This window comes from Ambystoma mexicanum, chromosome 2q (genome assembly GCF_040938575.1).
Source record: "Ambystoma mexicanum isolate Mex_15411 chromosome 2q, UKY_AmexF1_1, whole genome shotgun sequence".
Lineage (NCBI taxonomy): Eukaryota > Metazoa > Chordata > Amphibia > Caudata > Ambystomatidae > Ambystoma > Ambystoma mexicanum.
In genome coordinates this window covers 680,479,849-680,493,205 of record NC_090924.1, presented here as the reverse complement: position 1 = coordinate 680,493,205, position 13,357 = coordinate 680,479,849, and the positions used below count along the sequence as shown (strand labels likewise).

General features: G+C 43.9%; 1 protein-coding gene across 1 annotated transcript in view; it reads right to left on the bottom strand.

The window, feature by feature from the left end:
• Positions 1-13,357, bottom strand: part of LOC138569674 (cytoglobin-2-like) — a 373,829-nt gene that overhangs the window by 334,701 nt on the left and 25,771 nt on the right. The window lies entirely within an intron of this gene.

The window sequence follows — 13,357 nt, the reverse complement described above, 5'->3', positions numbered from 1 at the left end:
GATGCCACACCCACCTCGCTGGCTACTAATGTTGTTTGGATTGTTTCTATACCAGCTCCTGAAGAGTCTAGCCTGTCCTAGGCCCACATTACTAAAAGAGGAACCATAGACTTTACTGGGCCAAACTGCTGTACCTAGCCAAGTGGAGCTTCCCTGTGCAGTTCTGGCAGTAACAAGGCATGAGAAACTATTTCGTTAACAACGCCTCTGGCTGTTTACGTCGTAGGCACTAAATAGCCTTTGAACTACAAAAGAGTGTTTTCTTTCAATAATTATATTACACTAAATAACTTCATCCGAGTTAAAGGTCAAGTGACATAACTTCATGTGATATCATTGACTCGTCAATGGCAGCTGAAGTCACTCCCGCCACCCCTGTGATTTTGGTGAATTGACATTCTTACTGCCGCTTTGCCTGAAATTCCTGGTGCAGTTTTCAAAGCATGAGTTTGGAAAACCGTTTACGTGTATCCTTTTAAACTGCACATGGCATTCCATCCTTCTAGCATGCTTAAAGGGGAAGGCTGGATAGAGATTCTTAAACCAATCATATCAGGGAAGGGGGGGGAGTGGGGATGGCCAGAGTAGGACTTTAAGGGAGTTCTTAGATGTATATGGGCCTCATTACGACTGAGGCGGAACGGGTTAACTGCCTCCGCTAAAGGAGGCAGACCCGTTAAACCCGTTCCGCCTCATTACAAGCTCCCCTCGCGGGACCCGGTAAGTAACACCTGGTCAAACCAGGCGTCCTTACCGGGTCCCGCGAGGGGAATAGGGAGCAAACAACAGGCCGCTCGTAATCGGCCCGTTGTTTGCTCCCTCTCCCATTCCCATTGAGCCCTATGTGGGCTCAAATGGGAATGGGGAAGGTCCGGGCCCGGGTTCCTGGAGGGAGGAATTTCCAGGCCCTCCGAACTCGGAATGGCCCGGTAATTCCCCATTCAGGGAACCCAGACCCGATTTTGGCGGCAGCCAGCCGCCAAAGTCGTAATGAGGCCCTATATCTTGTTACAAAGGATCACAAAAACAATTTTACAATAAATTGGTGTGCTTTTTTATTGCGTTTATAAGTTGCACGCTGAGGCCATAGCAGCTCCTCACTGATGTTGCTTTAGCAATGACATGTGTGAGGAGAGGCCGCTAAGCGGCAACAATGGGTTGCAGCATGTTCTCACTGGTATCGAGTAACACATTTCAGGCCTTCACTATTCAGACGGATGGACCTGTTACCATTTTTAAGCTAGCAGTGCCACGATGACTTCACTTAACGTGGGATTCATGAACCTGATCTTACTTTATGTACGAGGGCTTTGTGGCTTAGTTTTGCCGCTGAGTGATCACCAATTACATTTTCGAACTGCCTTTTTTTCAGCTTTGTGAAGGTTTAATCATTGTGTTTGGTTTATTAGGCATTTTTAGTCATTAGTTGAAAGGTGGCCTACTTCAGGCGGATCATTTGTCTTGCACAGCTACAAACCTGTCACCTTACAGTCATTTAATACTTAAGCATTTTCAATCTGCTAGCAAAACATGTGCGGCGCGATGTCCCAGGAGGAAATAACTACAAAAGTCTATGGATTCGATTTACAGAGGCTGTCAGCAAAGTGTGCACACCCGCTTTACCACAAACAAAACAAAATAAAGCTTGTTGGCCACATCGTGCACTCATCTCAACACTATTTTGGCCTCAATGTAGCTACGATACTCGTCGTACACAGCCTTTGGAGAAGCCGCTTATCATTTCACCACTTAATGGCTCTCTTCCATTCAACGGGTTGCCACAGGCACGTGACGCAGGCAGGGCCAGCACTAGGAATTGTGGGGCCAAGTACACCAAATTAATTGCGAGGCCTCTAAATTTGCAAATGATATCACAGGAAGTGACAACACCGGAAGTGACATCACTCCAACCTGAACTTGGAAGGATGAAACATGAGGAGATTGGAACCAGTGGCCTGCAGTTTAAACATAGATCTCAGCAGTAGGCACATTACCCAATGGCTATCATTGTTGCATGCATTCATCGCACACCGAGTATAAAGGTACTTTACTGTCGTCTACTAGTCCCTTTACCCCAACACACACAGACACTTACTTTTTTATGGTAGACTATGTGCTATACAATATTCAGTAACAGAGCATAACAGGGGATAGCAAAAAGTTTCACTCATTCTCTGGTGGGCAGTAGCCTGGATGGCCCATGCCACTTTGGTGACTGCCATCAAAATGAGAGCAAAGTTAATGATGGCTCTGCTGAGGCCAGTCCTCTACATTACAAGGGATTACCTCATTTGCCCAGGACCATACACTGCAGTTAAACAGTGACGCTGGCATTTTAACCCATGCACAGTTTAACCTCTTTAACACATAGCTTCCAAACTCCACTTGGCACAAACAAATATTTAAAGTTTGAATTTCAAGGCCTACAATAATGACGCTCCAGTTTCCCATTGCTATGCATGAGAATGCCACCCAGTCCTCATTTACCCAGGCATTCTGGGACTTCGGGTTTTGCTACATTTCAAACAGGAGAGAAACTACTGGTCCCAGAATTCAAATGGAAAAAAACAGAAACATCATGGCCTTCTCACACGTGACCCTGAGAAACTTTAGAGCTCAGATAATTTACTTATTAAATATACAAATCTGATAGCAACATTACAATACGTTAATCCTTAGAGACACTTGTCAAAGCAAAATAATAATTGGTGTTACTTTATTTTCCACATCCTGAATGGAAAACTAGAAGGCCCACAATATTACAAGCCTGAAAACAATTTTTTAGACCACTACTTGGATACAGGTTACTTTTGTCAGAAACATACAGCTGGCTGCTGCGCAAGATGTTAAGAGCATTTACCTATTAATGTATTTTTTTACATGTCAGACATCATGGCAAACCTTTAAAAGGGGAGCTTTATTTTAAGTGAACATCTTCTTGCTGTGGTGATGAGTCCATCAGTGTAAAATACGGGGTGTGCTGGATAAGAGAAAGGGGCATGTTGCAGATCATTAAAAAGCCACAGGCAGCCCAGTTTAGGACGCTGCGTGTGGCCTTGCATAAGAATGTCAACCAGCCCGAGCTTTGAAACTGCCATGGCTAGAATTGGGACATTTCTTGGCCTGATGTGCCTTCTTTCACAATGTAAACACACACGAGAACGAAAGTCCCGGCCTCTTTTGATGTACGTTTACATTGTGAAAGAAGCCAGGCCTGGCCGAGAAGGGTCATACGGCCGCATGATGACTGGACCCACCACTGTCTACAGCGCTGGAGATTCTCAATGGAGAAAGAGGGTCAGCCTCTGCACGCGGCCCCATGAGGGCCCCATGAGTGCGCAGGCCAAGTGCAGCTGCACATGCTGCACTCGCCTAGCGCCAGCCCCTGACGTAGGCATCGACTCAAGCACATAGGCATTCAGATGCCCATCGGTTTCCGTGGCAATGGTGGTGCAGGGTTGAACACCTTCGAGGTACACCTCTGATAGATTGTGGACCAGGTTTTGAACCTGCTGAGACCCTCATCAAATGGGCAAAGGTTTCATCAACTTGGTGACTCTTCAATAAGCTGAGTCTGTACACCTCTGACATATATTTAGTATGTCTTGCTTCGGTTTTTATCGATCCACTGTATTGTTATATACTCTGATTCTGGGTGCTGCGAAGAAGCACTAGAAATAAGACTTCGAACGAATGTAGTTTTTACTAAAAACCTGTTCAATCGATGGAGCATATTTGTACATTTGTACTACAAATTTAAACTGATTTCTAAAATGCACAAGGCTCTCTTTTTGCAGGTTGCTGTTTCACAAGATGCAGTTCTTTTGCGTGATGTTCATTTTGTCATAGGAGTTATTCTACAGATCATGATTCTTGTCATTGACCGATATTTGTACAGCTCAAACATTTGTATAAATATTATATAAATAAAATAAACATTGCTCTGCCACTGTCCCCAAACACATCGCAATTGGCAATAGTTGGCAATGGTTTCCAATCAACTCACTAATGGACATTTGCAGCCACTCTCAGCTGGCAGATGTGGTCAGCAGTGGTGTGGGGTTAGAGTTGGGGCAGCAAATACTTCAGCTTTTCTTTCAGAGCATGTATTTCTACAGTTCTATATTTCCATGTGCGCACAATACATCTTTAAACATTGATCAATTATGTACAGCAGTGCATTGCTTTTCCGAGCAGCTACCCATAAGGTACTTTATTTCCATGTACATACAATACAACATTAAAAGTCGATACCCATGGAGACAGTTATGAGTGGCAGCTGTGCTCTCAGGCACAAAGCAGTGGTTGTGTTGAAAGACAAGATGTGCACAGTCCCTCCCCTTGACAGATGTATCATCAGTGCATAGCAAAATGAGATGCTGATAGATGTTATCACGACACACCCCAGATAGACTGGTACTGCATATCGTCATCAAAACATATATGTGCATTAGGGCCATTTCTGATCCTTCTGCTGTTATCTAGAATAATGCACACATGGCTACACTCAGGAATCTGAAACCTTAGGCACCTGTGAAATCAATTTTGGAATTCCTGAGCTGAGATCTGCAAAATACAAAACACAGCATTTCTAGATGAATCGTGGGAAAGGGCTAAAGCAGCACAGCCTGTCTCGTGAATGTTTAAATGTACTGTAAGCATAGCTTTTATACAAGCATGTCCAATAAATGATTCTGCAGAAGCAGTAAACAGTAAATGAAGAACACCAAAACAATGATTGTAGTTGCTCTCTACAAGTCAAATGTAGTGTGGTCTGGAAAGTTACAAAAACATCTTGTGTTTATATATAATAAAAACTGCAGAAAGTCATAGGGTAGAAATACCCACCCCGCGGACCATTCCAGCTGCAAGCCGGTACAATTAAAAATAAAGTAGGGATAGGGGATGATGCATCTGTCCTTCCAGACAGTGCAATGCCTCCCCTGTCTCGCAATACACAACAAATGGCTGCCACTGTCGCCACAGGCCAGTAGACAGCCACATTTGGACCACTCCTCTAATGTACTGCAACTTGTTCTGCTATGCGGTTATGTGCCATATAAATGAATACAATGGGCCTCGTTCCAAGTATGGAGGCAGACATGCCCTTAATAAGGGCATGTCTGCCTCCATACCGGGTTCCAGCTCCGGGTTCTGTGAATGAGGAATTACCGGGTCATTCCAACCTTGGAGGACCCAGTAATTCCTTCTTGAAGGAACCCATCCCCATTCCCATTTGAGCCCCCTTAGGGCTCAATGGGGATGGAGCCAATAACGGGCCTGTTAATAGCGGGCCTGTTATTAGCTCCTTCGTCCTCTCGTGGGACCCAGAAAGGATGTCTGGTTTTACCAGACGTCTGTTCGAGGTCCCGCTAGGGGACCTCGTAATGAGGCATCCCGTAATGAACGATGCCGGTCCCGTACAGGCACCCTTCATTATGGGAGCGCCAGCCTCGTAATGAGGCCTAATGTGTTTCTAATAATATAGAAAAATGCCTTTGGGTGCCTACACCCTCTCAAATACCCAATTTGTGACACGCCAGAGAGAGAGAGAGAGACCTGTTATTTAAATTGCCACATGCTGGACAGCTGGTCACCATCTATCTCTGTAAAGGAACTCTACTATCCCTCTTCTGTAACAATTCTATCCCTAGAGGATGATGATGGGCTGACTATCAAACAAAAGGATAGAGCAAATGACAGAAGTTACCCTATTGCTCTCCAACATCAACAATAAAAGTAAAGCAGTAGCAATTCTTGTGGTGAACTGATATCAGATAAACAGTTAAAAAAGGTACCGATATTTGTCTACCACACATCACTAATGACCATCCAAGTACCAGAAGTAAAAAAAAATAGGATTACGAAAGTCTATATGAAACCCCCATTATATTAGAATGGACTACTAAGATTTACTAATTACTCTAGAGAATATATGTGACAGTAGGAGTGTACCTATTACTCCTCAAGAAAAGATACATGATAGTTTCACTGGGTATATATGGTTTAAATACATCCCTTCTGTGCTTCAAATGGTTTCAGTGGAATCTACAACTTCACCACCTTCATCAAGACAGGAGAGACCTTTGCTTATTCTAAGGTCTCCAAACCGCATACTTTTCACCATCTCATTGTTAAGATGGATTTCTGAACCCTGACCTGGAGTGGAAGAGGTTCAGAAGGCAAGCCTAGTTTCTTGGAACAGGATAACCTCTGGACAAGCCAGACCAATCAGGGTAGCTATGGCAGGCGGTCAAGACTAAGTCTCAGGAGGGGTGAGGGTGACTGAAGGACCTCAATGAGCACACAAATCAAGGACACTTACACATTACTCCAGGTAGGTGTTATATCAAAAATATTGACACATTTATTACAAGGCCTTTGTAACATAGACCATATCCAAAGACTCACAGTAACACAAAGTAAACCAACACAACACTATCAATACAATGTATATACAAGACCATTGGGGTCTAAAAGGCTAAATGCACAAAATATGTCGACAACCTAGAGGGAAAGGAAACAGGCAGTGCAGATTGTCTTTAGGCCCCTTTCGACATCGACAATACACCTAACTAAGAGGCAGTCCAAGCCCTAAGAAGAGAGGAGCCTTGTGCTCAATAGTACATGCAATGCAAGCGCACACAGTTGTTCCAATGGGCAAAATAGGCTCTCTTTAGGGGTCTCTAGTAGCTCAGGAAGGTGGATGAGGCGATGCAGAACAAGTTCCCACTATTCAGGAAGGATCTCCACTTGAAGGCAGAGGCAGTTCGAGAGTTCGGGATGGAGTTGCTATTTTGCAATAGCTGTGGAAATGAGAGGGGCCCCCAGGTGCCCTTCAAGCGTATAAATGGGCCCTTGTGCTAGGGGCCACTGGTTTGGGTATGGAGTACTCATCGGTCCCTGACGCAAGCAGACCCAAACTTCGCCAGTTCAGTCCACTTCGCTTGCAGGTTCGAATGCAGCTAAAAGGACGTCTCCGCACCTTTCAGTTCCTGAGATACAGCAATGATTCCCAAATGGGACAGTGGCGATTTATCCACTCCGGGTGGAGGAATCGACCCAGTTTCACTGCAGCAGGTTTCAGGTGCAAGAGGGTCACAAATGCAGCAGACTTGCAAAAGACGTTGCTGCGGCAGGGCAACATGGTAACTGCGTTCACTCCGGTCCTGGCACACTCATCTCACTTCAGACCTGGGAATGTCAAGTGTATGAAATTCGGTGAGAGGGTGTCGGGGACACAGAGCTAGCAGTATACCAAGTTTCGAGGGCCTCTGCAAAAAGGAGGTGGTGACAGAGCAAAGCAACTGGGTAAGCTGATCAGCCCACTGGTTGGCCCAGGGACACTTCAGAGAAAGCTTACTTGCAGGGTTTGATGAAGGTGCCGAGAATAGTTGGTCTCCCTGTTCTAATGGGTCGAAGCATCTTCACAGACCTTCTAGGACGACCAGATGCAGAGGGGTCCCACGGGACAACAGTGGGCTTAGGGTGCCAAACCTTCCAACGGGTCACCAGCGGTTCCTCGACTCGGCTTTGTAGTTGCAGGATACTTGGATCCTATCCTTTGTTCAGTGAGAACTCAGGAGATCGACCTGGTATGGGTGTTTTTGGCCACCTCTTATCCAAAGTTCCCATAGGGCCAAAACGGAGAGGACCCAATGGGAGATTTGCTCACAAACACACACTCCATACGTGGACCAATCACGGACCACAGTGGTCCCAGTCATTCATGGCACTCCAGACTCTCTGGCACCCAGGATGTGTATTGGAACCAGACGTTCCAGCCCACATCCTGGAGGCACACACACAAGGCATGCAGAAGCACGCAAAAGCATTGGGTTTCGTGGGAAAGTGCATGACCAAATAAGGACTGACCCGGGTCGACTCGACCTGGGGAAGTCGAAGGGGCAAGATGGCCAAAGGACAGGACAAAGAACCTCGTGGCATGGCCATTTTGTAGCCAGCCCACCTATTTGTGCCAAACGCGGTTAACATGATTAACATGGCAGGAAAGGGTTAAAAATAATGCTAAAAGATAGCTGCCACCAGTCCTGTCCATGAAACATCTGCACAGTCCATAAAAAGTCCAGCGAGAGTATCTAGGGCCTTTGGAAATGACTATTGACCTAAGTGTGCTGTATGGTAAAATACATTACACACTTGTTACATGTTGCACAAAAGTTGCAACACGGGAAAAAGGACTAAGGGAAACAAAGTCTCCCAGTACTGACTGTCTTAAGGGCATGTCAGTTTCCCCATAAAAAGTGAGTGAAAGCCCAGAGGAGTGCAGCTGAAGGCTGTGCTTCTCTGGCAAAGTCAGTCAATAGTGTCTAAACAGCAGCAAAATGTTTGGGGTTGACACATGGAGGGAAAATTACATACAATTATGAAATCTTTCCTAACACTCATCTGCTGTGTATGGTAATCTAGAGGGAAGATAAAGAATAGGAGGCACAAGTAAGCTAACTTTACTATACATTGGACTCATAACGCTGCACAAAGCAGCAAAGAGTCATTACATAACCTGGGACCTAGGGCTTAAGACAAATTGGACTCCCCATTTTATGGGTGGCCACTTAACTCAATTGCGGGCCACTTGGCTCAAAATCCGGGTGAATCGCTGAGGAACTCTCCTGCAGAAAGATACTGCTGTAGTGCCTTTAAGAAACACACAGAATGCTAATGAGAATAATGCAGGAACTCCGCTACCTTTTTACAAAGAATAGCCTTTGGACACTCATAAAGATCAGACTAAGATGTGGGTACCACTTACCCTGTACAGGAGTCCCAACTACTTTGCTCGTCATCTCTATCAGGAAATGTTTCCTGTGGTAAATGTGCCCGCGCTGGTTACTATTGACTATGAAACAGTCAGGTGATCGAGTCAGACTCCCATAGAGCAACTCTCTATGCCATCTTAGAGTAGTTCTGTAATCACCCAGTACCCAGTATTGTGAGTTACAACTCAGCTACTTGTGAGTTTGATATTATCACCACATCCGTAATTAGAGTGATTTTAATTTAGAGTCCCGATATTCTGCAGAAAACATTCAAAGAAGGGCGGCATTCTCAGTTCAAAACACCTTCGATCAGATTGTATAGTGCTAAGGATTTTCTCAGGTCTAGGATAGACTTGCACTTACTGTGTGAGAAACTAGCACAGTATTCAACAAAGGCCTACGTATTACTGACAATCAAGTGAACGGATACAGTTCAGGACACCTCAAAGCGTGCCATCTTGGAATGGCTTAACTCGCTATTGATAGGCATGTGAGAGAGTATGGCATTACTCATAACCAACTTCTGCAGAATAATTAAAATAAATTCTTAAATATCAAATGTGCATTAAGGTCAAACATCTTTAATCTCACATTGAGTGATTTTAATTATTTGGTATTGTTATGCAAGAATGGAGAACCACTCGGTATACCAATGCTAACCAGCACGTACAGTTAGCTCATGATGACATTTCAGCAGACAGTACAGTTTCTTTGTGCAATCTGAGCAGTACCGGAGAGCTATAATATTACAGAACAGCTCGTTTTTGCCAGGGAATCCCTTCATTTAAACCAACTTTGTCAATTCGGAATTTGTAAATCCAATTTTGTTCTCACCTCAATAGGATCCGATCGATGTCTCCCCTCCTTTGGGTAGTCTCACTTGTTCTAAAAGTATCCATTTTAGATCTGTCTTGGAATGTGATTTTAGCACAAAATGCACCATAAACAGAACTGTGATCGTCTTTGTGCGAATACAAGATTTATGCTCTATGATCCACTATTTTAATTGGCCTAGCTGTCATTCCTACATAGCGAAGACCACATGGGCACGTAATAGGATACACCACATTGTTAGAATTGCAGTTGGTGAAAATGCGTTGGGCCCAAGAGGTCTGCCATCTGATGTTTCCAAGAAGAGACGGTGCTGCAGGGATCCCTTCCACAAGGTCTTCATCAAAGGTTAGATCATTTCTGTATGTCATTCCCAGGTGTAATGACTGCAAATATAGTCCCAAAATGCTCCTGGTTTTTCAACAGCAGCCCCCCAAGAGTTACCAGCCTGAAAAATAAGAACCTTGAAAGCACTATCTAAGAGGCCTTGCAAATAGTGCATTGCATTCTATGTTCATTATGAACTGGTATTCGATCTATGCATCGCTCTCTCTCTCTCTCTTGGTCTCTCTCTCTCAAGATCGTTGTATGTCCTTCTCTAGGTCTCTGTCTTGCTATCTCTCTTTGCTTCATTTCTGGGTCTCTCTCTTTCTCTCTTGCGCTCTGTTCCCCTCTGCCTCTGTGTCTCTCTCTGTCTCTCTCCATATCCTAGTTCAAATTTTGATACCTTCATTTGAACTAATGGAATATATTATGGGGAGATCGAATAATGCAAGACCGTTCTAAGTCAGAAAGATCTTCTTCAGTGGATGGTAAAACGTTAACGTGAGGGGAAGAAACAGCAATGAGTGTTTTACATCCAAGGCTGGCATTCAAGAAATGCACCCTTGTGATCTTCCAATCTAACATCTATAAATCCGCACTACAGAATCACTTGCTTGAGTACAGGACAGTTCGAAATATTTCAGTGTTTCAAAATGCTTTCATTTACCTAGTTAAAGCAGTCCAGTATTTTTTGATTTTCCAGACATGTGAGAAATGCCTTCTAAATCAGGGTTTACGTAATCTGAAAATATGCATAATCCTGTATATTCCAAACTGACTGAGTAGAGTGATTCTAACACTTAATACTTTGCTTAAGGCACTCTCCAATAATATGCATAATTAACTGACATTTTGTTTAGGTATGGGCAAATGCTGTGTGTACGGCTTTGCAAAGGAATGCAATTACTAACAACTACATACAAGAGAGATACTTTACTACCAATGGTGTGTTCCCTGATGGGCCAAGCTTCAAAGTGCACGATAGTGAGACACTAAACCCACATCTCTGTTCAGACCTCTGTTCTTCAGGTCGAGCGTCTGCAAAAATGTGGGTTCCCATGTTCTTCTGTGTCTTGTACTGAAAAGGTCTCCTTTCAAAGCCAAAACTGACAGGTCCTTGGTCTGTGCCCATCATGCATGAAGTGGTATTCTACAGTCATTTCTGTTGCATGGTTTGAGATGGTATGCCTGTATAGGTTCATTCTTGCCTGCAGTTCCTGGCTCATTGCAGCACTGTCATTTCCTTGCATGTGTGTTCTTGCTTTGGATGAGGTACACAATGTTGGCTGATTTGCAGCTGTAAATCCCTTGAATCTGTATTGTATTGTTCAGTTCTGTTTGTTTTTTTGTTTTTTTATCACAGATTCAGTGCAGATGTGTTGGCAGGTTTTGTATTTACCAATATTGTATAGGTATGATGCAAGTCTCATTTGTTCTTAAGACATAGAAATGGTACTTCTGGTTAGGGTCTCTGCTAAATGTTTTGGATGCTTAAATGCATTAAAAGGATGTGATTTGAAAATGTCTTTCAGTTCCTACTGAATATTGGTTGTCCGTGCCTAACAATTATTTTTAGTTGTGTTAAGGCTGGGTGAGAGGCGACACTTTGCAGATCAAACTTCCTTTCAATGTGTCTAGCCAAGTATCCATTTTGCAGAAAGAATGTGTTGAGTGTGGTGTGTTACTTGTTCCATTACTTAATTTTGCAGCATAAGTATTCATAACGAGTTTCTTGGATGCAGATGATTCTTCGTTTTGTGTGGATTGGGTGGAAACATGTCCCGCATGTACTTGTTCCTGTCTGTGATTCCTGTGTAGAGCTGTTCCCGGGTGGCGATTCCTTCCAACAGAGATGGTGGTACCCAGAAAGTGTATGTTCATCTTTGAGTAGTCCATGGTTCATTTCATGTGGTGGTGAAAGCTATTGATTGATTCATGGAATTGCTGGAGAGCATCTTCGCTTTCTGTCCAAAAAAGGTAAAGGGCCTGATTCACAGAAGCCTTTTATAATGGTGAAATCCCATTTGAAAACGCTCTGTGAAATAGCCCCAAAATGTCATCAATGAATCATATGTTAATGGTTTATGCTATTATTGTTGTAGGAAGACTTTCTCAAGAAGGTTTGCATTTTGAGGCACAATTTCTGTGCCCATGCCCTTTCCAGTGGTTTGTAGGAAGTATTGCCCATTAAAACAAAAGTTGTTTTGTTTGAGTATGATTCGCATTAGGTCCCTGATCACTGTCATTGGGGTGTATATTTTGTTTCATCACATTTTGCAGGAATCTCTGGCAAGCAGCTATTCCATCCTCATGTGGAATGTTGGAATTGAGTGCAGTTACATGCAATGTGTCCAGGAGTGTGTTAGGTGGTACACACATAACCTCTCGAATCAGAGGCAGGAAATGTGTTGTGTGTCCTGTACAAGGCTTTTTTGTGCTGATTGCCAAAGGTAGCTTGGATTAAGTGGTGTGTAGCTCTTCAGCAGGTAATATAGCGTTCTGACAGTTGGTTTGTCTTTACAGTACAGCAGATAGGTTACATTTTTGGGAGAATTGTGGCTATCCCAGATTCACCCCCAACAGTAATGAGGGACATTCAAAATGGCCAACTTGGAAAATTGTTAATCTGCTCTTTTGTATGTTATTTGATGCTGGGACTTCCATATTAAATTTGATTGTCTGTGATTTTCTGTTATAAATATGTGCGTGAAACATCCAATAGTTCATAAAAATGCTTACACAAAACAATGATGCGAAAAAAATAGTGTAAAATTATTATTATTTTTTTGTTCACAGATGGGGGAGTTTGTATGACAATTTAGGAAGCAGAAAAAGAAGATACAAATATGGAGAAAGTGCATAAACTGATGAATCTGCTCAAGCCTGATACTTCTAGACAAATCACAGAAACAGGGTGGAACAAGTGTTTCATCTGCCAAGACAATTTGGAGGTTGTTTGATGTCCAGCAGAGACTAAACGTGATACAAAGGGAGCTGGTTATAAGACAATGGGGGTCATTATGAGGTGGGCAGTAAGGGATACCGGGCACCGGTAAGGAGACCGGTGCCGGTAATCCCTTACCGCCCTATTCTGAGGTCCCTTAGCGGGTCCGACCTGGAATGGCTGGTCTGCCCAGCCGTTCTGTACGGGACCCGTTAAGGGACCAGGGCGCTAATAACAGGCTTGCAAGTCGCAAGCCCGTTATTAGCACCCTCCCCATTCCCATTGAGCCTTATGGGGGCTCAAATGGGAATGGGGAATGGTTTGCGCAATGGGGACTTACCGGTCCCGCCAGGGTAGGACTAGACCGGTAAGTCCTCATTACACAACAGCGGTGCCGTACCCGTTATTGGTGGCAGTCATGGCGCAAATAGCGCCATGACTACCACCAATCTCGGTTTTGAGGCCCAATATCTGATCT